The sequence below is a fragment of the Schistocerca serialis genome, chromosome 3 (assembly GCF_023864345.2).
Source record: "Schistocerca serialis cubense isolate TAMUIC-IGC-003099 chromosome 3, iqSchSeri2.2, whole genome shotgun sequence".
Classification (NCBI taxonomy): domain Eukaryota; kingdom Metazoa; phylum Arthropoda; class Insecta; order Orthoptera; family Acrididae; genus Schistocerca; species Schistocerca serialis.
This window is the reverse complement of record NC_064640.1, coordinates 309090069-309102774: the sequence shown is the minus strand read 5'-3', so window position 1 is coordinate 309102774 and position 12706 is coordinate 309090069. Positions and strand designations below refer to the sequence as shown.

Here is a 12706-nt window from a genome sequence, read left to right as displayed (position 1 = left end):
GCAATTCTGTCCAATGTCACAAGTGTTTCTTCACGAATGTGTTGTAGCTTGCCACTCTATTCATGGTTTTTGTCCATACTTGCGCATATTTTAGAATCATTTTTAGAAACGTATATGCCTTCTGATACCACACAAACCCTTGGAGGCATGAAAATAACTCGAATAAATCGGAAATTACGTAGGAAATGGATGCAAACAAACATTATGCTTACGACGCGTCTGACGTTCACCTTACCCGCCGCTTGGAGCGCGAGTGTCGCTCCATCTGTCAAACGGCAACAGCTTTTACAGCAGTGAGTGTCGCGACTGTTATGTTAGACTGTGGTATATACCTTTAATAGCTGACTAACACTATCGAAACTGTGAACAAAGATATACAGATCATACAACGGTTTCACAAGAAGTTTGACAACACATTTCGTCGTGCAAGCTCAGACCAAAAACTAAAGAACCAAAAAGATCAGGAAGATGTCATTGACCGGCAGCAATCATGGGAGGGGAATATTGTAATGTGACAGGGCCTTTTGAATGATCACAACTAAACCGTGTTCATCATAAGGATAAACCTGATTAGATTTAGATTAGATTTACTTTCATTCCAATTGATCCGTAGTGAGGAGATCCTCCAGGATGTAGAACATGTCAGAAAATGATACATGACAAATGTTTACAACTAAAACAAATAAACTGATGTACCTTCCACAGGTCCCAAGTGGAATCATCGTCATTTTTAAAAAATGAACACTATATGAAAAGATCGTTTTACAGCACTCATTTACTAAGATCGCATTAATGCACTGAATTTAAAATTAAAAAAGAATGGATTTTTATTTATAAGGTAATAAACATATAATAGAACTACTACAATACTTATTTACAATGAACACTTTACTGTATTGAAATGGTGCAGAAGTTAGATTTACTTTCTATATACACAAAATCAGTTGGTTCTACTGAGAAATTCATCAATGGAGTTGGCTAACGATAAATACTTTAGGCTTCTCTTAAACTGAATTTCATTGGTTGTTAAACTGGCACGTTACTGAAAATGTCTGTCTATGAATAATGCACACCTTTTTGTACAAGAGTAAGTGACTTTAAATCATTGTGAAGATTATTCTTATTTCTAGTATTGATTCCATGAACTGAGCTGTTGGTTTGAAAAAGTAATATATTTTTAATGACAAATTTCATTAAGGAATAGATATATTGGGAAGCAGTAGTTAGTATCCCTAATTCCCTAAAAAGGTCTCAGCAGGATATTCTTGACATCAAACCGCAGTAACTCTTATTGTACATTTTTGCACCTGGAAAACTTTTGTTTGGCATGATGAATTACCCCAAAAAATAATCCCATGTAACAATATATAGTGAAAGTGATTGTAGTATGACAGCTTTTCATTTTTGTATCCCCTATGACTGAGTTTGCATGGCAAATAGAGATTTGTTTGGATGCTTCAGCAGTTCTGTGGTGTGCTCCTCCCAATTGAATTTATTATCAAGCTTTAATTCCAAGAATTTAACACTGCCAACTTCTTCTATCTACTTGTCATCATATTTACACATATACGCGTGGGACTCCCCTTACAGGTTCTGAACTGCATGTAGTGTGTTTTTCAAAGTTCAGTGACAAAGAATTGGCTAGGAACCAGTGATTAATGTCCACAAATACTTTATTAGCAGATCTTTCTAAGACTACATTTGATTTGCTATTTATTGCCATGTTTGTATCATCAGCAAACAAAACAAACTTGACATCTGATAATTTTACTGATGAAAGGTCATTGATATACACAAGAAAAAGTAAGGGCCCTAAAATGGAACCTTGTTGGACCCTACACGTAATTAGTTCCCAGTTGAATGATGCCTAATAACTTAATACATGTCCCTTTCCTAAGAACACCATTTGTTTCCTGACAGAGATATAAAATCTGAACCATTTTGCAGCATTTTCTGTTACACCATAATATTCTAATTTACTTAAAAGGATATTGTGATTTACATAGTCAAATGTTTCTTCAGGTCACAAAATATACTAGTTGCCTGCAATTTTTTGTCTAATGAATTAAGTATATTTTCACTGTAAGTATAGACAGCCTTCTCAATATCAGAACCCTTTATAAATCCGAACTGTGACTTTGACAGTACAGTACTGTGATAAGATGGTTATAAAGCCGATTGTACATTACCTTTTCTAAAATTTTTCAGGATCCTGGCAAAAGTGACATTGGACGGAAATTTGACGCTATTTCTTTATCTCCTTTCTTAAACAGTGGCTTAACTCAACATATTTCAACCATTCAGGAAATATTCCTCTGATAAACGACTGGTTACGCAGGTAGCTTAATATGTTACTTAACTCAGTATCAGTTTCATTAATTAATTTTGTTGATATTTCATCATACCCACTAGATGTTTTCCATTTTAAAGATTGTATCTTTTCAGTAACAGTTATAAAATGTTTGTTGAAAAGTCCTGCAACACTACACGCATCTGTCACCAAATCTCCTCCTTCACTATATCCCATATAGTCTTTATTTTGTTATCTGATATGACTACCTTTTTCTTGTAATATGTCCGCATTACAGTCTTTAATATTTTGCAGTATTTCTTGTAATTTGCTATAGCATCACTATCAGAACTGTTTCGGATTGACAGATACAGTTTTCTTTTATTTTACAAGATACCTGATAGAAACATTACACCACGTATTCTTCCGTGTTTGCTGCAAGCTCGTTGGATTTCGTTTCACGTGGTGTGGAAGCCAAGCTGATTTGAGTAGTCAAGTTAGATAATAAAGATACGTTTTATGCTGTGCGTTACGCGCGCATCGACTTAGCGATAATACAGGAGAACGGCTCAACTGGCGTATTTAACTTGTACAGCACTGGCTAGCCAGCTGGTCCAACTAACCTGCAGTCATGTGAGAAATTGCACTTACGATGTAAAAAGGGACGAGCAAAGAAATAATGTAGCTTCTAATGTCTTTTAATTTTTAATTGGGGGACCAGTCGGACACAGTATTGTATGCAAAACAAGACTGATGAAAAGTCTTAACTTAAGCACAGGATAATTGTTCTGTGCGAAATATGTGTGACACAAAAGTGTGCTGCACAGGCTTTACTGTACAGCTGAACGCTGAAGCCACTGGAGGTATTACTGACACTCTGGTATTCTCCCAGTTCCTACCATATCCGAATACGAGAAATACATTTCAGCAGTGGAACTACTATCTGCTACATTGATAACGAGTAGATCAACAACGGAATCCCCGCAACCAAACAAGCGCCGTATTTTCTGCTTTTATGGTGTGCCATTTTGTATCCTACCGGGGTTCGGCAGTGACGCGTGACAAAGCTTCCCACTTAGTTCCAGTGCGTATGGAACTTAAAACATTTTGTTATTTATAGCGACAAATGCCTTAACTTGGTTCCAGGTCAGTTCAGTTGGGTTGATATTGCAGTGGTAAGGCGGCAACAAAAAAAAAAATGCAGTATTTGAATGGTGGGCTAAATGCTGTGAAAATTATTGTTGTCCATGTCTCCACGACGCTTATCAGTCTGACTTGTGTGAATCCACAATTGGGGTATAAAATGCTGGACATAATCAAAGTAAGGAGTATTTGATTTTTCATTTATGTCCTAAAATTTAATTTCTTGTTTTCTTAATTTAAACTACTTTTATTAACAATCTTTTATAAAATATCGATCGTTAAGAATTTATATTTGCAAAGAAAACAGAAATTTTGCGTACAGTGTGTAATTAGAAGCAAGAAGACATATTTTCAATTAAAATGATGATTAACTGTGTGTTAATTAGCATATATTTGATGAATTTTACATTTAAAAGTTGTAGGTATTCCAACCTGAATGAAAAAAAGGAATGACTAATCCGTATTGGTACTAGCTTACCATTGAACAACGCTACCAATTCCGCTATGCACTACATGTTAATAACGTTTTTATCTTTAGTAAATACAGTTACTTGGAGAATTTCACAGCTAATTTTTTTCTGTAAACTCGTGAAAAACATTAAGATTAACCTATTTTTGGCCACTTTCTAACGTTGTTCCATGTGCGTCTTTAACTACTGAGCAGGTAGCAGCATTAGCCATTTTCACACTAGGTATTAACAGCATGACAGTCAGAGCACAACAGTACATACACTGCGACTGTACACAACATCTGAAATAAAAACTATATAGCTAAAATATGATTAAGAGAAACGTTGATGGCTGTTAAAACATTAGCGGATCTTGTAGTTTCATTTACTGTAACATAGTAATAAGATATGAAATACATACGTAGATCGTACTTCCAAGAGCATAACAACATTAGCGTGTATGTTCTACGGCTGTTGACCAATCATTGGGTTTGTTTTTCATTACCTCAGGTATATTGTTGTGATGAACGAATTATAGGTAAATAATACTAGTCGCTGAAATGCGTCAACTAAAAAGACTTGCACTATGGCGGCCGAACCCTGAAGGGGATATCCTGGCCAATAAATGCCATATGATCACTTCATTTTTCCATTTTTCATTTTTTTCAACACTTGTGTGTCTATCACAGGGCTCAGCTATGTCTCCAGTTACTTGGGCTCTCTGAGAAATGATTTTGGCAAAGTTGATAAAGATATGATAGCAGCTGGGAGTGTAGACAATTCTTTGCACTTGCCATCTTGACTGACGAATCTTTTCTTGGCCCAAGATGTGTACAATTTGAGCACTATGGTGCTGATCCTGCTGTTCCTGGAGAGCTGATGACGACGTGGACTTCTCTTAATGGATTTACTTGATGGTGAACTGAAAAATCATAAATAAACCTGGGTACCAGTGAGGTCAACGTTAATGATGACTATAACCTCAGTAATACAACTGAATGTGGCATAAGGCACATACGAGCTGAGGATGTACCTCACACGAGTATGAAGATTTGTTTCATGTAATGACAAACCTTAGATTATGTATTATATTGAAATTTGGAAATTGTAGAATTGATCAAGACCAAGACACCATCACCCATGAATATGTTTGATGCCTCAGATCTCACGCCACTGCATGTCACTGAACCTTTATGGTTGCGTTAGTGGATACTTGTATAGCTAATAATCAACTGTACTTGAGAACAGCTCTTTCAGTTCCAGTTATTCGCATTGTATTCAGAGGAGATTATTAGAGTAAAAGTTCACGAAAATCGGAATGGTACGATGACTACCGAAACTTCTGGAATAAGTACTAGGAAAGTAAAATATTGCAGCTTGCACAGGAATAAAGTAAAGCTGCTCTCAAGCTGAAAGTTGGTTTAAACACAACAATGCTTTTTTTGACATTGTCCTACTGCAGTTGGACTTTTACTTCATCAAACCATGTATCTGTATTAGAGGGACCTGCAGTTTAATATGGACACCAAGTCACAGACTCGATGTGTTTATGGTGTTTATTTCTTCTTTTAGATTTAGGGCGTTGAGTATCAACGTTGTCAGCGCCCATATAAAATTTACTTTGGACAAGAGAGTCTAGAAGCTGCAAGACCGTTGAGTCATAATAGCCACTTCAGTAACGACATAAAAACGTCTAACGGAAAATCCACTGAAACGTAAGAGCATCTGGTACTATCTCTCAAATATTAGCCAAAATTGGTACAACATTTTAAAATAGAGAACATTCTCAATACAGAAATAGAGCAAAATTAAACATGCAAATGCATGTGACTAGTTAATCACACAACTTGAGACACAGAAGTCATTCTGCAAGACGTTAAAATTTCCTACGTAATTTTTTTTTTTGGGGGGGGGGGGGATTCTGAATAGGGCAAGTAGAAGGGAGGGAGAGATAGAGAGAGACTATGTTGTGAGGGATTTACCTGTCTGTGATAAATCGCTTCCATCAATAATTTCCTGCTTTCATACCTCCTCTGCGTTACCACAGATGACGTGTCACTTATCTCATTTGTGCTAAGATTGCACTGCATGCGACATGCTTAGTAGCTCCCACCGCTCTGAGTAGAAGGCGTAAGTTCTGAACGATGTTCACCAACATGCAGTCTTCTGCAGTAGTTGTCCCCTGCGCAGAAAGCAGCACTTAGGTCGAAAGTCCGTTACATTGATGCTCTAATAAACTGTTAGGGAGGAACTGGTATTGTAAAAAATAAATTTTGAACTGATTTGTTTAAACAGGGCGCCACTCGCTTGTTATTATTAGAATACGAGAAATTGCACAGTTACAGTCCACCTCACGAATCACAAATAATTTCCATTCTTCACATTTTCACAGAAAATATAAAAACAATAAACTACATATTCCACATGATTTCGGGATTGCAATCCCGAAATCATGTGGAATATTCGATACGCTGGGAAAATTTCAAGAGTCACAATAAACTACATGTTTGCGTAACTGTTAACAAACTGGAATGAGATTTTCACTCTGCAGCGGAGTGTGTGCTGATATGAAACTTCCTGGCGGATTCAAACCGTGTGTCGGACCGAGACTCGAACTCGGGACCTCTGCCTTTCGCGGGCAAGTGCTCTACCAACTGAGCTACCCAAGCACGACTCACGGCCCGTCCTCACAGATTTACTTCTGCCAGCTGTGAGGACGGGGTGTGAGTCGTGCTTGGGTAGCTCAGTTGGTAGAGCACTTGCCCGAGGAAGGCAAAGGTCCCGAGTTCGAGTCTCGGTCCGGCACACAGTTTTAATCTGCCAGGAAGTTTTGTTAACAAACTAGTTCTCAGTTACAAGTCCAAAAAACCAGAGATTGCTAATTGAGTTCTTAATCGATACCGAGCGTGGCAGACATGTCAGACTTCCAAGACTGTCGAACCAGCTCTCACATTTAAAAGCAGAGCCTGCTAATTAAGTCTTAACTGATACTGACCGCGTAGACTATATGCCTGTCCTCCGCGACTGCCGACCAAGCTCTGATCTTACAGCCGAACGACTTCGTTTGTCATCCAAGTTAGGCGCGATCCAAAGATCTCCGAGGTGCTTCGTCTACCTTTTCTTTTAACAATTGTTTATTAATCTGCTGGTAATGAGCACTTTTGAAATAACAGAATGATATGTTGCTACTAAAAGATGCTTCTATGTGACAAACAAGTGAATTCACTGTTTAGTTGTTCTGATGTTAATAACAGAAGTTTAATCTTTCGCAGCGCGACTTCCGAACACAGCAGCCAGTCACGGAGAAGGGCCACAATTTATGCAGCCTTCCTCATGATACCCACACCAACTGGACCATCTGCCACCGGTACCTCATACTACCTTACTTCATCTTCCCACTCTTGCCTTCTCAACTGCTCTAAGAAGAGTTTCTTGTAGCTGAATATGATGGCTGTAAAACCAGAAATATTGCACATCCTCTTCTTTCAGAGATTTTATAAAAAAATGAGATGTTCTCGCAGACAATCAATTTTGGAAATAAGCAAATTTATACTCAAATTTTTATAAATTTTTCCGTTATCGTCTCTCAAGAGCTGTACCATTCTACTATACTTTTCAAAACTTTAATCTGCTTGATATTTTTTCATTCTCAAATTATTAATTAATTTATATTATCATAGACTTAATTATTTTGTGATTAGAAAAATAAATGAATTCGTGTTAACCTTATATCCCAAAATCATTAATTTTTAGTTACACTTTCTATACGAATTACATTATTCTTTTAATAGGCAAAGATTTTCTAAGTAGCATTATTCTGCACCTTTATGTTGCTCCCTGCCACTCTTTTGTTAACTTACAATCTATCATTTATGCTAGAATACTCTATAGTAGTGCACTGTCTCCTAGCCAAGTTTCAGTCACAAAATTTTATACTGCTGTTAAGGCACTGCCAGTGTACTGCTGTCCATTAAATTCAACAAAATATTTCTCATGGGAAGTTAAATTGTTGCCTTTCTATAAAAATATTTTCATGAAGAACTTATGTGGCTATTTATTTGTGGTGCATTGTGGTTCTTTAAATTGACCAACTATTTATCATAAAAAGTTACACTGCTATACAACTACTTACTGTGGATTGCCGTCCTTTTAATAATGAAACATTTGCATCATCAGATGCCTTCGTCATGCCATTTTTTTACACTTTTTCTCACTATTATGTTGGCACCATGCCGTCCTGCATTTACTTATATTTGAATGTGTCATAAAGACATCCACGTCACATGGTTATTAATAAAACAAAAGTAACGGGGCAACAAGGACATCAGGGCATTTTGTTAGCGCAGGTTGCCTACATCAGGGGAAAGTATGCACTCAGGAACAAGTCTACTGTTCTCTCTTGATTGATGGTTAATGACCCTGTGGGGATAATCCATCATATTGATTAACAGGTTATGAAACTCTGGAGATAATCCTTCCTTTTGATTGACAGGTCCTTAACCTATTGTTCCCACACGCCTCCCCTCCCCCCTACCTCCACCACCCAACCCATCAGGAAACCTACAACCATCGTCCCCTCCCCCTCTCTGATACAGGTACACTTTCAGGCCTGAGTTATTCTAATAGCCCCTCTCACTCTTATCAGTTTGATTGCCTACTTAGTTAAATTGATCAATTAATCGAGCCCTCCCCCTCTGGTAAACACACCCCCATCCTCCCCCTCCCCACTCTTCCTCCCCACTGCCAGAATATTTGTGACTCTATGCTCAAGAGGAAGGATGTCATGACAGGAAATTCAACCGGATAACATATGATATATTGTATATTTATAAATAAAAGGTCACTTTGCAGGAGCTGGATTTCTATTGCTTTTCACTTTCTGTGGTTTGGGAAGATAACTTGAAGATATCACAGGAATGAAATGTACCACTGCACAAAGAGAGAGAAAGAGCTTTGCAGACGGCGAGAGAATATTTAAACAAGTCCAAGGAATACCTCCACAGTCACCCTTGAACACATACCCTAAAAGAAAAGATCGTGACACACTTGCGAATCTGTCACTGAGACACTTCGCGCGGTTATGCGGGAAATACACTTATCCTTGAACCCGAGCTGCTTCAGGGGCTACTAAATCCAAATGGATGTGGCTCTACACGCACTTTCAAAAAGAGCACTGCACAGTAGCTTGCGTCAAATTTGCGATGTATACCGCGACTGACTTTAAAAAAGATTGAAGCACACTTGAAAAACCTCTCAATCTTTCTCCACTACTCTGAAGCATTTGCATGCATAAACAAATTATGTAAAGTATTTAACACTTCAGTACATATGGAGATGTTGCTTTAAAAAATTTGCTTCAAATACGCTCACACACGAAACACTGCAAAGTATTCCCAGCTTCACGTTGAACAGAAATACATTATGGCAAAATACACTCAAAAGAAAGTTGTTGCTGTTGTGGTCTTCAGCCCAGAGACTGGTTTGATGCAGCTCTCTTCGTCATCTCCGAGTACCTACTGCAGCCTACATCCTTCTGAATCTGCTTGCTGTATTCATCTCTTGGTCTCAATCTACGATTTGTACCTTCCATGCATCCCTCCAGTACTAAATTGGTTATCCCTTGATGCCTCAGAACATGTCCTACCAACAGATCTCTTCATCTAGTCAAGTTGTACCAAAAATTCCTCTTCTCCCCAGTTCTGTTCAGTTCCTCATTGTTAGTTATGTGATACTTATCAAATCTTCAGCATTCTTCTGTAACACCACATTTCGAAAGATTCTATTCTCTTCCGCGCGGAGTGGCCGTGCGGTTGAGACGAATTGTCACTGATTACGCAGTCCCTCCCGCCGGAGGTTCGAGTCCTCCCTCGAGCATGGGTGTGTGTGTTGTTCTTAGCATAAGTTAGTTTAAGTTGTGTGTAAGTCTAGGGACCGATGACTTCAGCAGTTTGGTCCCTTAGGAATTCACACACATTGGAACATGTTCTATTCTCTTCTTATGTAGACTATTTATCATCCATGTTTCACTTCCATACATGGCTACACTCCATACGCATACTTCCAGAAAGACTTCCTGACACTTAAATCTATACTCGATGTTAACAAACTTCTCTTCTTCCGAAACGCTTTCCTTGCCATTGCCACTCTACATTTTATATCCTCTCTACTTCGACCATCATCAGTTATTTTGCTCCCCAAATACGAAAAAACTCATCTACTACTTTACGTGCCTTATTTCCTAATCTAATTCACACAGCATCACCTAATTTAATTCGACTACATTCCATTATCCTCGTTTTGCTTTTGTTGATGTTCATCTTATATCCTCCTTTCAAAGCACTTGCCATTGCCACTCTACATTTTATATCCTCTCTACTTCGACCATCATCAGTTATTTTGCTCCCCAAATAGGAAAAAACTCATCTACTACTTTACGTGCCTCATTTCCTAATCTAATTCACACAGCATCACCTAATTTAATTCGACTACATTCCATTATCCTCGTTTTGCTTTTGTTGATGTTCATTTTATATCCTCCTTTCAAAGCACTGAGCATTCCGTTCAATTGCTCATCCAGGTCCTTTGCTGTCTCTGACAGAATTACAATGTCCTCAGCAAACCTCCAAATTTTTATTTCTTCTCCATAGATTTTAATTCCTACTCCAGATTTTTCTTTTCTTTCTTTACTGCTTGCTCAATATACAGATTAAATAACAGGGGGGATAGGCTACAACCCTATCTCACTCCCTTTCCAACCACTGCTTCTCTTTCATGACTCTCGACCCTTACAACTGCCATCCGGTTTCTGTACAAATTGTAATAGCCTATCACAGCCTGTATTTTACCCCTGCCACCTTCAGAATTTGAAAGAGAGCATTCTAGTCAAAATTGTCAAAAGCTTTCCCGAAGTCTACAAATATTAAAAAGGTAGGTTTGCCGTTCCTTAATCTATCTTCTAAGATATGTCGTAGGGTGAGTATTGCCTCACATGCTCCACCATATCTACAGAATCAAAACTGATTTTCCCGATGTCGGCTTCTACCTGGATTTCTATTCGTCTGTAAAGAATTCGTGTTAGTGTTTTGCAGCCATGACTTATAGAACTGATAGTTTGGTAATTTTCACACCTTTCAACACGTGCTTTCTTTGGGATTTGGAAGGTATCTCGCCTTTCTCATACATCTTGCTCACCAGATGGAATAGTTTTTCATGGCTGGCTCTCCCAAGGCTATCAGTAGTTCTAATGGTATGTTGTCTACTCCCAGGGCCTTGTTTCGACTTAGGTCTTTCAGTGCTCTGTCAAACTCTTCATGCAATATCATCTTCATCTATGTCCTCTTCCATTTCCATAATATTGCCCTTGTATAAACCCTCTATATACTCCTTCCACCTTTCTGCTTGCCCTTCTTTGCTTAGAACTGGTTTTCAATATGAGCTCTTGATATTCATACAATTGGTTCTCTTTTCTCCAAAGGTCCCTTTAACATTCCTGTAGGCAGTATCTCTTACCCCTAGTGATACCCCTATGCCTCTACATCCTTATATTTGTCCTCTAGCCATCCCTGCGTAGCCGTTTTGCAGTTCCTGTCCATCTCATTCTTGAGACATTTGTATTCCTTTTCACCTCCTTCATTCACTGCATTTTAATATTTTCTCCTTTCAGCAATTAAATTCAATATCTCTTCTGTTACCCAAGGATTTCTACTAGCCCTCGTCTTTTTACCTACTTGATACTCTGCTACCTCCACTATTTCATCTCTCAAAGCTACCCATTCTTCTTCTACTGTATTTCTTTCTTCCATTCTTGTCAATCGTTCCCTAATGCTGTCTCTGAAAGTCTCTACAGCCTCTGGTTCTTTCAGTTTATCCAGGTTCCATCCCCTTAGATTCCTACCTTTGTGCAGTTTCTTCAGTTTTAATCTACAGCTCATAACCAATAAATTGTGATCAGTGTCCACGTCTGCCCCGGGAAAGTCTTACAATTTCAAACCTAGCTCCTAAATCTCTGTCTTACCATTATATAATCTATCTGAAATCTTCCAGTATCTCCAGGTCCCTTCCATGTATACAACCATCTTTCATGATTCTTAAACCAAGTGATAGCCATGATTAAGATATGCTCTGTGCAAACTTCTACCAGGCGGTTTCCTCTTTCATTCTTTACACCCAGTCCATATTCACCTACTACTTTTCCTTCCCTTCTTTTTCCTACCATTGATTTCCAGTTCCCCATGTCTATTAAACTTTCGTCTCCCTTCAATATCTGAATAATTTATTTTATCTCATCGTACATCTCTTCAATCTCTTCGTCATCTGCAGATCTAGATGGCACATAAACTTGTACTACTGTGGTAGGCGTGGGCATCGTGTCTATCTTGGCTACAATAATGCGTTCACTATGCTGTTCATAGTAGCTCACCCGCATTCCTATTTTTTATTCATTATTGAACCTACTTCTGCATTACCCCTACTTGATTTCATATTTGTAACCATGTATTCACCTGACCAGAAGTCTTGTTCCTCCTTCCACGGAACTTTACTAATTCCCAATATATCTAACTTAAACCTATCCATTTCTGTTTTTAAATTTTCTAACCTACCTGCCCAATTAAGGGATCTGACAATCCACGCTCCAATCCATAGAACGCCAGTTTTCTTTCTCCTGATAACGACGTCTTTCTGAGTAGTCCCTGCCTGGCGATCCGAATGGGGGACTGTTTTACTTCCGGAATATTTTACCTAATAGGACGACATCATCATTTAACGATTCAGTAAAGCTACATTCCCTCGGAAAAAATTACGGCTGTAGTTTTCCCTTGCTTTC

At 38.3% G+C, this 12706-nt stretch overlaps 1 non-coding gene across 1 annotated transcript; it reads left to right on the top strand.

Annotated features, from left to right (window-relative positions):
• Positions 1-6613: 6613 nt before the first annotated feature.
• Positions 6614-6688, top strand: Trnap-agg (transfer RNA proline (anticodon AGG)). Its single transcript has one exon. It is a non-coding gene; the product is annotated as a tRNA-Pro (tRNA).
• The last annotated feature ends 6018 nt before the right edge of the window (positions 6689-12706 follow it).